The 16,643-nt window shown below is 38.6% G+C and overlaps 1 pseudogene; it reads left to right on the top strand.

The window, feature by feature from the left end:
* Window positions 1–909: 909 nt before the first annotated feature.
* On the top strand, window positions 910–10,249 carry LOC128089921 (taste receptor type 2 member 40-like; annotated as a pseudogene).
* The last annotated feature ends 6,394 nt before the right edge of the window (window positions 10,250–16,643 follow it).

Below are 16,643 nucleotides of genomic sequence, written 5' to 3'. Positions count from 1 at the left end.
GGCCTGGGTTGAAAGCAAACACAATGAACATCTAGTTTCAACCCCCCTGCTATGTGCAGGGTCACCAACCACCAGACCAGGCTGCCCAGAGCCACATCCAGCCCGGCCTTGAATGCCTCCAGGGATGGGGCTTCCACAGCCTCCCTGGGCAGCCTGATCCAGTGCATCAATGCCCTCTGTGTGAAAAACTTCCCCCTAATATCTAACCTAAATCTCCCCTGCCTCAGTTTAAAACCATTCCCCCTTGTTCTATCACTAGCTACCCTTGAAACAGTCATCGCCCCTCATCTTTATACTCTCCTTACAAATATTGGAAGGCTACAATGAGGTCTCCCTGAAGCCTTCTCTTCTCCAAGCTAAACAAACCCAGCTCTCTCAACCTTTCCTCATAGGAGAGGTGCTCCAGCCCTCTGATCATCTCAGTTCCCTTCCTCTGGACCCGCTCCAAGAGCTCCACGTCCTTCCTGCTCACTGCTTCTATCTATGGGGGATGCTCCAAAAGTAACGCCTCCTCTTGAATTATGTTGTCCCACAATACCAAGAGTGGGGGTTGTTGGTACGGCATTAGAGGCTGAACCTTCGCACCAAGATTCCATTCTGTTTTCTTCCTGTGGTACAGTTGGCAGAAGAGGGGCAGTCTGTCAAATTGGTGTCTGATATGAGAGAGTGTAGGAAGGAAAAGCGTGGAACTGAATTCCTACATGCAGAAAAAATGGCATCCATTGATATTCTTCAACACTTGCTGAACGCTTATGGAGAGCTAAGAGCTGAACATTAACACAGTGATGCAGTCTGTGGTGTGTTTCAGCAGTGCTGACAGCGATGCAAAAGACAAGCCATGCTCTGGATGGCCATGCAGATTTTAATGAGTGTGGTGTGCAGGCTCTTGTTCGTCGCTGGCAAAAACACATTGCTATTGGTGGTGACTATGTTGAAACATCATCTGTAGCTGAGAATATGCTCTACCAAAGGGTGTTATTGTGCTGCTTGTATCTGTTGTCATTTTCATATAAACAAGTAGGAGGCAGTAGTTTCAGAGGGACCTACAAGTTTGGAACAGCTCAGAAAGAAACCAAAGAGAGAAGCACAAATACCGTCTTCAGAAAAAGGTGTATTGGTTCAGTTTTTCCCAGTGCAAGCTGTCATCTGGCTGGGTTCTGAGTGCCCAGGACGGAGCTGTTGAAGAAGGAATCTTCCATCTCCTCAGCTGGAGCTGGCTGATGGTAGGGGAGCTGAGAAGCACTGAAATTAGCTTTGGGAAATGGGGATTTGCACCTTTTAGAACAACGGACATATGAGCGTGTAACTGGCAAGTCCTGTTCGGGAGGAAAACATTTTCCTTAGTTAATTCTCCACGAGAGGGAGCTAGAACTATCTACGTGGAAATGTCAGCAATACAGCCTGCCAAACCTCGCAGGCTCGCCTCACCCTTGAAGCGCTTGCAACATCAGCTGCTGCGGAGAATCCGGTTCTCAGAGCCGCCAGGAACTGCCCTCATCCACTGCAACTGCAAGCAGAAAACAAATTCCCTTCCTCTTTCCCTATATACCTGATATGTTCCGTGCCACGGAATTATTAAAAACGTAAAGAAATTGTCTTATGGTAGTGGGAAGATACAAGTGCCTCATTGCCTTGCTTGAATAATTAGCCAAAAATGCGGTCCCTTGTCTGCATGTCAGAGTATTGCAGAACTGGATCAGGTTGCCCAGAGATGTTATGGAACCTCCTTTTCCAGAGATATTCAAGACCTATCCTGACACATATCTGTGTGACCTGCTGTAGGGAAGCAGTTTTAGCAGAGAAGAGTTGGACTCATTGATCTCTAGGGGTACCTTCCAACCCCTACAGTTCTGTGATTCTGTGTGATTCTGGGATTAGCATGCAAGAATAACCGATTTGTGCTGGGGAAGACAGAAAGTATTAGCAGAATTTCAGCAAAAACCTGTGCATAAATGATGAATGGAATTGAAAAATGAGTGCTGTGATTCAGCACCTGCATCCAAAGATGCTCTTCTTCCATTTTAGTATTTGTGAGGTGTTGATTAAAACTAAGCACGGAAATTACTTGAAAGTACAGCCACACCTTTGAATCATTGGATGACACAGTGTTTAAATAGAGACTGTCAGAAATGATGAACCATATTCAATCACACTACTCTCACAAGCATTATTAGTATTTTAGTGATAACAACTTTTTTATATTAAGAATTAAAATATTTCATCTTCATTTGTATTTCTTGTATGTTTTTTAATGTAAACAAGTAGAATATGTACATATTTACAGTGGTGCAATTATATACTGAGCAGTAAGTTCGCCTATATTGGGAGTTGCATGCTTAGAAACTTTGTACTGACAGGCATGTACAGTGAAAAACATTTGGAGACTGCTGTCCTAGACAACCATGGATGGCATTGCAGTATGTGTAAATCTAACTAGATAAAGAAACACTCTTCAAAAAAATACTTCAAAACTTCTGCTTTGAAATCTGCCCGCATACTCTACTGCACTACTTCCAGAAATCTCTGTGAATTCATTTCTAAAACTCCTTTGTACTCATTCCTTAATGTCCTACCCTACTTGCAAGAGATCCTTCTCAAGCTTTATCACTGCACCAAATCTATTCAATCTAAAGAACACTTAAAATTTTCCTTCTTATATCTGGAAAGTGTTTGAATTCCCTACTTTGAGCAAGTTAGCAGCATTTTTAAAATATGCACATTCCATCCTGGGGCAAGACACAGACTCTATGAACACTTGTGCCATTTCTCACACACAGCATTGGCTGTGCTTGTCCGGATTTCAAATTGCTTAGGAGAATCTGGTATTTTTTTCCTTTGCAGGAGAGCAGAGCAATCCTGACATGAAAAAGTGTGCAAGCTTTTGGTAACTTCTCTGTCTTTACAGACAAGATCCCTCTATCTTCTTCCTCTACTGGATAGCAGTTAGAATCTCTAACAGACAGTTGGAAGATCTAGCCTTATTTTCTTCCAGCCAGGATAAATAATCTATTGACTGTTATGCTCCAACATAGTGAGTATATAAAAAATGGGATCTAGACATGGAAATCTGTGTTTCTCCATCAATTATCTGGCAGAAATGAGAAGTAATCACTGTAATCTATACCTGTTGCATCATTTGGCTTTCGTTTGGCTGGTCCTTACAGGTATGGTTGAGAGGTAAGGTTGAACCTACATCCTTTGTTTTGTTAGGAAAAGTCAAGCAGAAGCCAAGGTCAGAATGTCCTTCCTGCAAGCCTATGGCCCACCATGACAATTCTTACTCAACAGTTGCACATGTGAAGAAAGTAGAATACTGTTAACTTCATGATACTGGGCAAGAGCAATTAGATTAGTCTCCTCAAGCAGTTTCTAGAGACTTCAGGGGCTTGTATACAAAATTTAATTCACTCTATACTTTCTGAAAATGTCTTCCATTTCTTGCATTTTCTGAGACAGAAATGTGGGTTTGTTTTTTTTCCTACCCTTGCATATACGTATGGGGTGCAATCCTGACATGAAAAAGTCTGCAAGCTTTTGGAAACTTCTCTGTCTTTGCATACATAAATTCCGAGGGCTCTGTGAAAACTGACCGTGGATTAAAACTTAAAAACTTAAAAATGCATCGAGCCCTTTAAATTCAAATTCTTTCTCTAATATGAAACGACAGTAAGAGAATCCTTATCATATTTGCATACTTTGAGATAGCAGCTGGCTATTAATCATCAAAAATGTAGAATAAAGTAAATATTTAAGGGCTTAATATGGGAGTTCCTCCTCTGAGATAAGTATGTGACCATGTGATGAGAACATCTAGCTGAGTTTAATATTCCTTAGCATAGCTAGAGCTTTTAGGAGCCTATGAAAAGCTGAGTGAAACTTGTGAGTTCTTAAGAACTGCAATGTCCAGTTTATTTTCTTCTTTTTGTCTAATAATTGCTATAACTGAGTAATGATGGGACTTCTAGGAAATGGGACTATCTTGGCTGTCAGTTCAACTAGTTCATCAGGAGCAAAATATTGTCCTCCTATGAGGTGACTGTGATCTTTCTGGGTTTATCCAGGTTCTTTTCTCAGTTCTGGATGATGCTGGATTTCTTCCTAAGTCTTTTTTGTCAACCTTCCTCTCATAAAGTAAATTTATTTGTAACCTTTATAGTTACAGTTTTTTATATTCCTGAACTCTTCTAGTTTTTGCTTTGCTGCCTGGCTTACTGTCTTCTGCTGAATCAAGGTTGTCAGTTTTACTCAGTCATTCTCATCTGTCTGAAGCCAAGGATGCTGACAGCATCATCTCTATTCTCCTTTGCAACCTCTCTTCCGTTCTCCTGGGATAACTGCAACACACATGGCAACTTCACCACTCCTTTTACCATGACAAACTCTTCAGAAAGGATAGCCACAAGGAAAGCTAAGATTTTGGTTTTGATCCTTTTCTGTAATGTTGGTATAGCTTTGCCTTCAATAATGTTTGTTTTTTCAAGTGTCCTGCTGATTAGATCTCTGTGGAGGCACACCAGACATGCAAAATAATGCAACTGGCTTCAGGGATCCCTGCTTAGGAGCTCTTATTGGTTCCATCAAGACAGTCTTCTTCCTCCTCCTGTATATTACAAATGTGATTGCTTTGATTCTCATTTTATCTGACACTTTCTTGTCTTTGAGCACTGAGGAAGCTGTATGTGTTGTTGTAGTGGCTGCCTGTCCTGCAGGACAATCTATGGTCTTAATCTGGAGCAACCCCAAATTTCGAGAGTTGCTCACCAGCGCTTTGTACCACGTGAGCTGTTGTGTCAGAGCTAGATGCAGCTGAAAGAACAGGGCTAGTCTGCTCTTTCCAATTTAGATCCAAATCAATGAGATCGAAGTCACTGTAGTTACAAAATAATAAAAAGATGTAAGAATAGATTATAGCCCCAAAATTGAATCATGAAGAAGCTGATATGTTACTTTGCTTGAATGTGATTTTTGTGATGAATAATTTTCTAAGTTTCCTCCTTTTTTAAAAAGATGATTGCCTGTGGAATATAGATACTCTATTTCTTGTGTTTTCTTTAGTAATCACCATTGTTTACGTCTGAGCAGAAAAAAACAAGGCTAAGACTCAGACAATAATTAAATCTCATGAAATGGTTTATGTTCAGGCTTACAAATCAGATTGTCGTTATCTTAATAGAACAGATATGCTTAAGCACAAGCATGCTCAAATTTAATGTGGGAATATGAGGCTTGAAAATAGATTCTGGCAAGTACAGGGACCTGCTGAGGAGCCACTTTGGGAAATGCTTTGGAAATTTGGGAGTTGCAGGGGTTTGAAGGGACCTCCAGAGATCATCAGGTCCAACCTCCCTGCCAAGCAGGCTGCACATATAGGAATCTAGGCAGACTCTAACAGTGGAATATTCAAGTTAATTCAGTAAAGAATGACACAAACCTTTCTAGCTTCCTGTGATCATTGAAGTAGTAATCAGCATTTGTGTTCCTCCCAAAAAAGATGCATTAGCAAATTCTCTGAAAGTAGTTCCGTAATTAGAAATAACAGGAAAAAGACTTTTCTTAATATTAAACTTTACTGAAAAATGAATTTAAATGTTAGTATTTCATGTTTTGCTGTGGAGAATTAGTTCCTTGAATTCAGAACCAGTGTGGATTTAAACAAAAATATTTAAATATTCGTTACAAAACTCTTCAAATGTTTATAGAAACTAAGACATCTCCGTAAAGTGTTTCACTTCATGAAAGCGTGTCCTGTAATACTTTCCTACACATGGATTCCTTTGGCTTTAGAAATGAATTGCAATTTCCTTGACAAATCACGTATTTGTGAGTCTGAAACACAGCACATATTCTTTTGCACTAGAACTGGAATTATATGAACATTTTCAGGTGGAGTGAAAATTTGACTTTCATACGTGGCTCGATCTTCTGTTATGATTGACACAGGACTGAGTCCATTCTCTTGTACAGTATCTGGTTGATGTCTCACAGTCAATCTGTTTGAAGAAATGTATGTGTATTTAATTGGAGTTTGCACTGAAATGTGATTTTTTTAAATACTTAAATCCAGACAAGAAATTTTAAAATCCAGGTTAAAAAAAAAAAACATTTTTCTTGTAGTTCATCTTCTCCTTGCAGTATAAACTGGTTTGATCTATCTTCTCTCCCCTGTGTGCTGTCCATTTCCCAGTCTTAGGGAAAGAAATTATGATCTGTCTGAGAACAGGAACAAGCAAGATGTATGAGTTTATTTAACCCAGAATAAAACAGATATTTTGTCCTTCTTCAGGCAGAGTCATCAGTCATGCAGCTACTCAGCAGGATATCCTGAGCAGGCTCTATCACATCAGTTGCCTTTCTTTTCACTTGTCCCCCTAATGAATAAACAATCTAGTCATGTTACTTAGTAAACATGACATTTGACAGGGATTCCTGTGTTGTTTTTCAAACTCTTCCCTCCAAAGCTTTCCTTGCATTGTGTTAAGTAAAAATATTCTCTGTGCAGTAGTATGCATCTTGCAACCTAAGAGGGAAAGTAGATAGAATTACTGGAAGGCAAGTTTCTAGAGGACTACCTTCTAGTCTACTTTCTGGTCTACCTTTCCTTCTATAACTAACGAGGTAACCTAACTGCCACATTAATAACACCGATTTAAAATGTGTTTCATAAACAGTTTACTAAATCCTTCTTGCTGTTTGACGAATGATTAAATAAGATTGAAATGCATTTGTACAAGGGGAAAATATACATTTGCTAGTAGGAACAAAGTAGTTACCCAAGTCAGTGATTCTTTCAAGTCATGAATTTTATCTAATAGTAGGTGCTTTTCTCTCTTATTTAAGGCTGGTTTATAAACTAGAAGTTGTTTTTGTTTCCTTCATCTTGAACTTACCAATTTGCAAGATGAAATAAGTTTGAAATTTGTCTTATCAGATGCTTCTGAAGTGTCCCAACTATTCCATACACGCCTACACTACTTAGCCAGCACTGCCAGCTGTACACAGTAAATAAAATTGGGAAACAAGTTAAGTTCACAGCTCATCCTACTGTAACACTATCTTGATTAGATTATATAAATCATGCAGGGTTGTAGTTATTTTCATTGAAAATTCAAAAAAAAAAAAAAAAATCCAAGATTTTCTGAGAAATTGCTGCAGTGTAGTGTAAAAAAGAATGCTAGCACTTAGAACAAAGTTCCTTTCCATTAGGAAGGCTTTTCTGTATTTCTGTAAGTTGCTGGTTTAATTAGAAATCTTTCTTTTGGCCTAAGGAGCAGAATCACAGAATTGTGTGTGTTGGAAAGGACCTCCAGAGATCATTGAGTTCAATCCCTGCCAAAGCAGGCTCCCTACAGCAGACTGCACATGTAGGCATCCAGGCAGGTCTTGAATATTGCCAGAGAAGGAGACTCCACAACCTCCCTGGGCAGCCTGTTCCAGTGCTCCGTCACCCTCACTATGAAGAAGTTCCTTTGCATATTGGTGCAGAACTTCCTATGCTCCCATTTATGGCCATTTCCCCTTGCCCTATTCCCACAGACCTCTGAAAAGAGGTTGGCCATGTCCCTTTGACTCCCACAGTTTAGATTTTTATGAACATTAATAAGATCCCTTCTCAAATTTCTTTTCTCACAGCAGAACAGACCCAGGTTGCTCAGCCTTTCCTCACAGGGGAGATGCTATACTAAGCTTAGAGAGAAAAAATTTGATTTCAGTTATAGAATCATAGAATTGCTTGATTTGGAATGGACGTCAGGGATCATCAAGCTCCAACCCCTCTGCCACAGGTAGGGCTGCCAACCTCCCCATTTAATACTAGACCAGGCTGCCCAGGGCCCCATCCAACCTGGCCTTGAACACCTCCAGGGATGGGGCATCCACAGCCTCTCTGGGCAGCCTGTTCCAGCACCCCGCTACTCTCTTGGTAAAGAACTTATCTTCAAGTAGTTGCAAAGTTTTGTTTGGAATGAATCTAGATTTCACTATGGGCAGTTCATAATGATGGCATATATGTGTTTGTGAAAGCTTAGGAGCAGTTAACATCAGCTCCTCCAAGAAAGCAGGAAATTTCTGATAAAAGTATCAGTCAAATAATGCAGATTGTTGCAGCATAAACACAGTAAAGGGTACAAGTAATTATAGTATTCATATTGATTTCTAAACCATTTTTTAAGGGGCATAAAAGGAGACCTGTGTAGAAATAAGATCTTTCCCAGTAAAAACATTAAGTTAAACATAACTTGGCTTCCTGCCTGTTTTTGTGTGTGTGTGTGAAAAGTTGCCCTGAAGGTACGTATTTTGTCAAAACCAGTGTCTGCAGAAATCACATCTGTAGGACTTCTAAATTTCAACTTCTGCATTCATACATAGGTGCTCGGATTCAAAGACAGAAGAGGCAGACATCATATTTGATGGTATAGGGGGAGTTAGCTACCAATTCTTTTCCAACATGTTTTGAACAAAGCCTAAGAAGATCACACTGCATAAGGGTAAGGCATGAAGTAACTCACACACTCTAAAGGAAAGAAAGAAAGCTGAGGAAGAAAACAAGCAAGATACATAATAAGTGCAGGACGGAGACAGCAAGAGAGTCAGAGCAAAATAGATTATTGTATGACAGATTATGAGTACAAAAGATGAGAAATCAAAAGGGAAAATGTTAATTGGTGGAGCTTCAGCTTTTTTCAGTGCTCTGTATGATCTCTTCTCATCATCTGAGTATGTGCTTCTTCCCTAGTAATGTCAGAGGTAACTTCACCTTTCAGCTCCTGGACAGACAGGATCATCAAAGTCTTCATTGTCTGGCACTTCCCATGCAGACATAGGAGAATTAGGGCATTTTTATTTGTAGCTCATGTCAATTCTCAGTTGATTGGTTCTGTAATGGCAAAGCTAGGTCATCTTCTGGAAGAGTAGCAGTGAGGGTAACATGTTCATAAATGTCCCAAGCGCTCGAATAACAATATAGCCTTTCTTAGGAAGCTCAAAGGTGAGAGAAGGACATTGAATGATAGAAGAGTTTCAGACACCTTTGGATTTCCCCTGCTCATCTGGAAAAATAAAAAAAAAAAAAGAAAAAAAGAAAAAAAAGATTTAAAGACTGTAATTTTGAGGAAATTAAAGGTATTTCTTTGTTCAGGATTTTTAGCAGAGTAATTTAGTCTTTGAGTCACAACATAAATGAGGCAAAATTGTATATATTCCTGTGCTCATTGAAACACATTGAAACACAAACAATTTTCAACAGTTAAGTGGATGACTTGAAGCCCTACACACACTTTTTAATGTATCCAGTATTTTAATTTATAAGTGAATGAAAGACAATTTTTCAAATTGTTTTGAAAATCCTTTGTACAGTTATCATATAGCTGCATAATTACTTGCTTTTAATAATTTCTTACTGTAACTGCTATTATTAACTTCACCCTATATTTATTTGTCGTTTCAGACACTTAGAAGATAATTTCTTCTGAACAATTTTAATTTTGAAATTTGTGGGGGAAACTTATATAAATGATAAAATAAAAGTTTATGTAAACTGTCATTAGTCCTATAATTTCTTTTGTCAATCACACTATTTCTGCAAGGCAGAATAAGACTAACTCTCACTATTTCCATGGTTATCATGCTGTGAGAAAGACAGATACTAAACAGAGATCTCAAAAGCACTGGAAGAAGCTTGTGATATTTGCTAAGATGCCACATTGTCTTTGCAGTATATTTGTGCTTATAACTTCAGTTCTTCAAGTATCAAAAAAAGTACTCTGTCCTATTTCTTCCTTGAATTCTGGAGGGATTAAATAAAACCTAGATAAAGCAGTTCTTATATTTCCTATGTGTTACGTTTGACCTTCCTGTGCCTACCATAAATCAATAGAATTGAGCAGCTCCAAAGACTAAATCACAATTGCCTTCTTTTCATTCGTATTTAGTAGGAGAGAAATGTGATTGTCTTTCCTTTCCTTTTCTACTATCTTGAGTACTTCTTCATGGAAGACAACCACAATTAAATGTTGTTTTCAGCATGATAATATGCAAAGAAACCATGCTCAGGATTTTCTTAACCTCTGGATATTTACTAACTGTGGAGTGAGTTGATCAAGGAGGAGGTTCTCTCCACTCACTTAGTAGGGATCCTTCATGGTATAATATTAACTGGAAATAACAGAGATCTTGAGCAAGGAGAATGAGTCTTTGTTTCCAGATCCTTTTCTATCCATGGATTATTAGTTTTACATGACACATTTGCTGGACAAGAATCTAGTAGAAATTGGGGGAAAAAAAGCAAAACAAAACCACAGCCTGTGAAATTCTACAAGTACAGATTTAAATTTCTTCCTGGGAATGTGATGTCATATTCATCTTTGAGTTACCCACTCTTGGCCTACATTATTCAACAGAACAATCCTAGGTGTTCTCTGTTCTTATATAGGCTACTGCTTGCCTGTGGGGATCCTATCACCTTGTGTTATCAAGTCAGTTTCTTACAAGAGCTTTGGATATTGATTTTAGATAGCTCTGCTATACCCCAAGGTGTAAGATATTCAGTTCATTATAGGATGTTCAGCTGCCAATTACAGAAAATATATACAGATAAAAACTAACTGGCACAGCTTGCAGTAATTTATTTCCAGTTCTTTCTGGGTGCAAGATGCAATTATACAGAAAGATGATATATTGGTTGACCAATTAAAGGGTTAAATTATACAAATAGGACATGCAAACAGCTGTTCACTGTAGTTTGCATCTTTGAGATTACTGACTGGGCATCTATAATCAAATCAGTCTTCTAATGAGTGAAGAGAGAGAGAAAATAGTATCTTTGAGGATTCCCCAGAGTTTTGGGCTCATTAACTTAAAAGCAGTACTATCATACTGATTTTAATTTGTTTAATGCCTTTTTTACTAATGATACACACACGAAAGGTAGGAAATAAACTAAGAGAATATGTTGAAAAAAAATATATAATTATAATATATATGTAGTATATAACATAAAAATATAATAACCATATAGTTTGCAATGTCTCTCTTTGTGGAAATGGAAGTGATTACTTCCACAAAGACAAATATATACACCAAATTCTGCTTCTTGATGCTTTGTTGTTTTTTTGTTTTGTTTTTTTAACCCGAATTGGACTTCATCAAACTTATTTTGCCTCATAAAGTAGATAGATATATCTCTTTAGGTTATGATTCACATATGGCAACAAATATAACTGAAGTAAAAAAGCTGTTCATTACAGAGATGGAAATGAAAAAAATCAACTGTTGCATCAGTATAAGCTAATAACTACAAAAGAAAAAAAATTGTAAGGGGTCATAAAATATTTTTTAAATCTAGTAAAACATGAATTATAATCCCAAGATATAGTGGAGCCCAAAACTGCACATAATATTCAAGATGAGGCTGCACCAACACTAAACTTAGCAGGAGAATCATCTCTTTTGAGCAGCTGGCTCTGCTGTGTTTAATGCACCCCAAAATGTTGTTTGCCCTCTTGGATACCAGGACATACTGCTGCCTCCTGCTGAGCCTGCTGTCCCCAGCGCCCCCAGGTCCCTGTACTTGTGACTGGCAGTTACATGTACTCGTAATATCTGGTGTTTACCTTTGTTGCATCTCATGCAGTTTCTGATTGCCCAGCTCTCCAATCTGTGTAGATGCCTCTACAAGGCCTTACATCTCTCCTGAAAGTCGACAGTACCTCCCAGCTTACTACCATCTGCAAAGGTGCTGAGGATGCATTCAGTGCCTGCGTCCGAAACTTGTAAAACATTGGTTCTGTTCTTGTGTGTGTGTTAATTGGTTTTATTTCTGTTTTGATTTTTAATATACTTACCTATTTTTGTCAATTAACCCAGGCCACAGAATATTTTAACAACTATTTTTCCTTTTACTCCCAGTGAACTTCTGAGTACCTCCCTTTATCCATATGTGAGTTGTGAAGACAGCTTTACCTCCAACACTACAGGGAGTGATGATTTCACATTTCTACCTCACAGAAGACTGTTACAAGTGAATAGGAACAAGAAAGAATATGTGTTTAACTTGATCCACAGCATGGCCAGCATCAGCAGCCCCATGTTAGTGTCTCTACTGTTCTTCTGCTACACGTTTGGCAAGTCAGAGGCAGGGAGAAATATGTGTATAAACTTTCTGGTAGAATTAAAGACTTGGTCTTAGGACTGTGAATAATTTGTAGGAGATCCACAGCATCCACTTGAAAATTTTGGCACATGATCTGTGCAGCTCACAAAAAAATGGAGGCTTCCACGCATATCAATGTTGTCAACATTTCAACCCTTTCACACAAACAGGAAGGACAGAGAGCGTAATCTCAGAGGAAGATTTCCTTTTATATTACTTTCAAGACTGCTGGCATCTCCAGTAGCAGTTGGTCATGTTAATGTTCTTTCCTGTCCCTTCTTCACATTAAGACAGACATCTGTCTGGACAGCACTTTCAAGAGATTACTTTATGGATTCTTGATTTTCTGCAATGAGTATATCATAACATCTCATAGTTAGCTGCAGTTGCAGTACATATTGGTTTTGTCTGAGATAAAGTTAGATTTCTTCATAGTAGATGATATGGTACTGTGTTTTGGATTTAGGGTGAGAAAAATGTAGGTAACACGGTTTTAGTTCTTATTGAGCAGTGCTTACACTAAGTAAAGAACTTTCAACATCTTGTACTGCTCTCCCAGCAAAGACACTGGAATTCACAAGAAAATGAGAGGGGACAGAACCAAGACAACTGGCTCAAACTTGTCCAAGGAATATTCCATAACATACGGCACCATGCTGGTGTGTTGGCCTAGAGGAGCACCTGCTGCTTAGAAACTAACTGGGCATCAGTCAGTGGATAGTAATCAGTTGCACTGTGCATCACTCAATACATCATTCTGTGTATTTTTACGAGTCTCAGCTTTTCCAGATTTTTTTTTTTTTACCTAATCTGGGGCCTGAAGGGTTGAGATAAGAACAGATCTGATCAGAGCATGTTAAAACAGAACTACTGTATACATCATAGTATTTCAATAGTTGCTGATCACGATGTTCAATATCTATTCTTAGAGTTGTTGTGTTTGTTCTCAGAATTGTGCTTTGTTGCAACTTTCTTGCTATATATGCTCCCTGCTGTGCTGTATATCATCTCTGCAGTCTAGGTTAAATTTATCACTTTGTTATTCTCTGGTTTATGTAACACTTATGTATACTCTGTAACACTGGCTTATGATACGATGAAATTACTGGTCACGAGTCTGATCTGGTATATGTACTTGAAATTGCTGTCATCTCCATACTTTTGGGACCGTCTCTCAGAAATATTAATAATTATGCACTGTAACTTTTCTCCTTGGGGGGGAAGAAGGGGGGGCAATCTATGGGGAAGGTAAGGAGAGTCACTTCTTCACCCTCTCTTTCTCCTTCCCCTTCTCCTTCTCTTCCAAGCTCTTGAGAATTTTGAATATTCTTGTGATGTTCAAACCAGCATGTTGTTATTGCTATGAATGTGTTCTGGGTCTTGTTAAATAACTATTTAAGAATATCCCACAAGGATCCGTCCCGAGGCAGGGAGTGTGGGATTGTATGAACAGCTACCTAGAACAGTAGACATCTCTAGAGTTTTGGAACTTCATTCTTAGCCACAAATCACTGCAGGCTGGCTGGGGTCTGGTCCAGGCCTTCCAAGCCCTGTTCAATACTATTCAGCAGACTCAGGGAAGAGAAAGCCTCTGGATATGATGATAATGCATCAGGTCCTGTGGCTGCTCCAACTCCTGCAACAGGCTCTGCGTCTGAAACAGGGAATGAACTTGTGCTGTTCTCAGTTGCTCTTATACACAAGACAAAACAATGGCTGTGAAAGTCAGCTTGTTTGGTTAGCGAAGAAACTCCTACTGAAAAGGGAAAGGAGGAAGAAGATGCAGAAAACTACAAGCAAGTAAGGATGTAACAAGAACAGGAGGAGGAGAGGAAGAGGTAGATAACATAAAAGAGGCAGTAACCATCTGAGCCCTTAACCCTAGAGTGAGCTACAAGATATATTAAAAGATTTTGGCTTATACTTCAGCATTTCAAAAAAAACCAACTTTGTCAAATCTCCAAATGTTTTTTAAAACACGCTTTTCCTGAGTCAATAATTTCAGACACATATTCTTGATAGAAAATTTCTAACAGCCATTCCTCCAAAAGAATTTGGGCTCACCAGAGAACAGCAGAATATATGAGTTGTTTTTGGAAGTTTTTGAAAAATACATTAATAAGGATTCTCAAAGGCAAATAACTCCAGATAACATCATTTTAGATGTTTGTTTAAGCCATCGTCAGTTTGAGATACATAGATTAATCCTTCTCAAAGCCAAAGCTCAGGTTTAACTTAACCACAAGATACATTTAGTTTCTGTGAAACTCAAAATCTCTCCAGCACAACCTGAGTGAGGAAGAAGGCGGTTTCCTTCCTAACTGCTCATTTTCCTTCAGATGCCTCCAGCTTTACTTCAGTGTTAAGTATTAGCTCATTCTCTTAGAAAATGTCTTTTGTTTAAAGATAACAGTTCAAAGACACGCAGACTGTTAGAGCAAAAATCCAGATTTGTAGCAGCCTGTGTTAACTTAGAACCACAAGATATGTTTTGATGTGTGTTTATCTTTATCATCCACTTTCACAGATGTGTGGGATTGAACTTCTAAAGACCTGAAGGTTTTTATTATTTTGCACAGCCTTCTGAACCAAAGCATCTGTATTCTGATTAAATCCATTTAATAGCAATATAGGACAAATAAATGAGATGTTGGTGTTTTGTTTCTGTTTTTTTGTTTGTTTGTTTGTCTGGTTAGTTAGTTCTTTAACTGTAAGTTTGATTATTTGAAACCTTACCAGAAGCTCTTACTGATAACCCTGCCTGGTAAGGAGAGAATACAGTGGCTTTTCCTGAATGCTACAGAGCAGCAATTGCCACTTTTGGGGCAGCGGCCCATCCACCTGCCTACCTTTCACATGAAGAGGATGCTGATAGAGGTGAATATCAAAGGTGCAGCATTAGCAGCTCCGGGATGACAGCCATTGAAATGCTGCCTGGCTTGTTTGGGTGGAGAATGGGAAATTAGTGACAAGTTGCTATGCTTTGTCAGTTTTAATTGAAAAACTCTATACCTGTGCAGTCAAAAGTGTAGAAAACAGTTCTAGAGGGATCTAGTTCCTGCCATTTGAGGAGAACATTTTGTCATCACGTAGAAGGTATTAAAATAATCAGACAAGAGCTGTTTACCTCCTAGTTATGTTGCAGTAAGCAGTATATATTTCAATTCTAAATTTTCAGGCACAGCAACCAAAACATTGGTATAAATTTCACATAAATATAACACAACTGGGTCCAGAAGTGTTGGAGCTATACGTTAACACTGCAAGCTCAAATCTTGAGATAAGAGAGCATTTTGTGGGACATGTGCTTGCTTAAGGCTCTGCTCAGATGCTTCATTTCTGACATAATAGACCCTGTAGGTGAATTTGCAAGCTGTGCCCCAGTGTGCAAAGGAAGAACAGTAACCAGAAATCAGGAAATCAAAGAAAGGAGAGGTAGGTGCTGAGAGGCAGCATGGAAAAGCCTCCCAAGAATAAGTAAGGCTTGTAGACTAGTAGTCTTATGAATCCACAAGAACAGATAAATTCAGAATATTTGGAGATCAGTCGAGACCACTCAGTACATAATTGTCTTGCCTGGGAGTTTTACATCCTTGGCCACATCCTAGGGTGCCATGGAAAAATAGGTCCTCAAGGGTATTTCTGAGCATCAATTAGAAGCCTCCGAAAAATAGCTCTCTCTTTCTAGGATAAGCTCCCTGCATCTTAGTCTAAACAGGGAAATATTAACGAGTGTCTGTGTGAGAGGCAATAATTGAATATAACATGTGAATAGTTATCTGCTATTATAACAACAACTTGATTTAATGAATAATGGTTCAACTAGTAAAATATGATCTTACAGGCATTCATTACAATATGTTTCACTTCTGGCTCAAGCCAGTATGAGGAAAAAATGTAGTTCTACCAGTGAAACCATCCTCTTCTTTCTTGACTCTTCAGAGTTGACACAAATTTAGCAGTAGCTCTCTATCTGAATCCCATCTGTATCTTGCTTTACTAGTAAATATTCTACAAACACTTTACATTCTCCCTTCACTGTCAAGTATGGCATGAAAATGCTACACAGTTTTTATAGGGAAAGTTATTTTTTTCTCTTTACAGAGAGATGCTCCTGCTCGTGTTAAATTCTGCTATATGTTGATTTTTTTTCCTTATTTTTTTGCAAACTGGAGAACAGTGAGCTCTGCCCATTCCTTAAATTTTGCTCCTCCCAGTAAAGAGAACTGAGTCAGCACCAGATTTTCAGGTGGGGTAACCAAGAAGTAATCCTTAACCAGAAAGTATCCCTAGAGCTGCCAATGGGAGCCCTTAAAGGAAAGAATGGCATTCATTCACATTTTTATTCTTACACGTGTTATGATCATGATAATAGCAGAGCTATTATTTCTCAGCATAACTGGCTCAACTCAGCTCTGTCTGGATTAATTTCATCCAGAGTTTGCTTTCCTCAAAATGAGATAAGTTATCTGATTGTGCCAATAAGAAAACAACGAGA

This window comes from Tympanuchus pallidicinctus, unplaced genomic scaffold (assembly GCF_026119805.1).
Source record: "Tympanuchus pallidicinctus isolate F22 unplaced genomic scaffold, pur_lepc_1.0 scaffold40, whole genome shotgun sequence".
NCBI lineage: Eukaryota > Metazoa > Chordata > Aves > Galliformes > Phasianidae > Tympanuchus > Tympanuchus pallidicinctus.
This window is presented reverse-complemented; position numbering and strand designations above follow the sequence as displayed.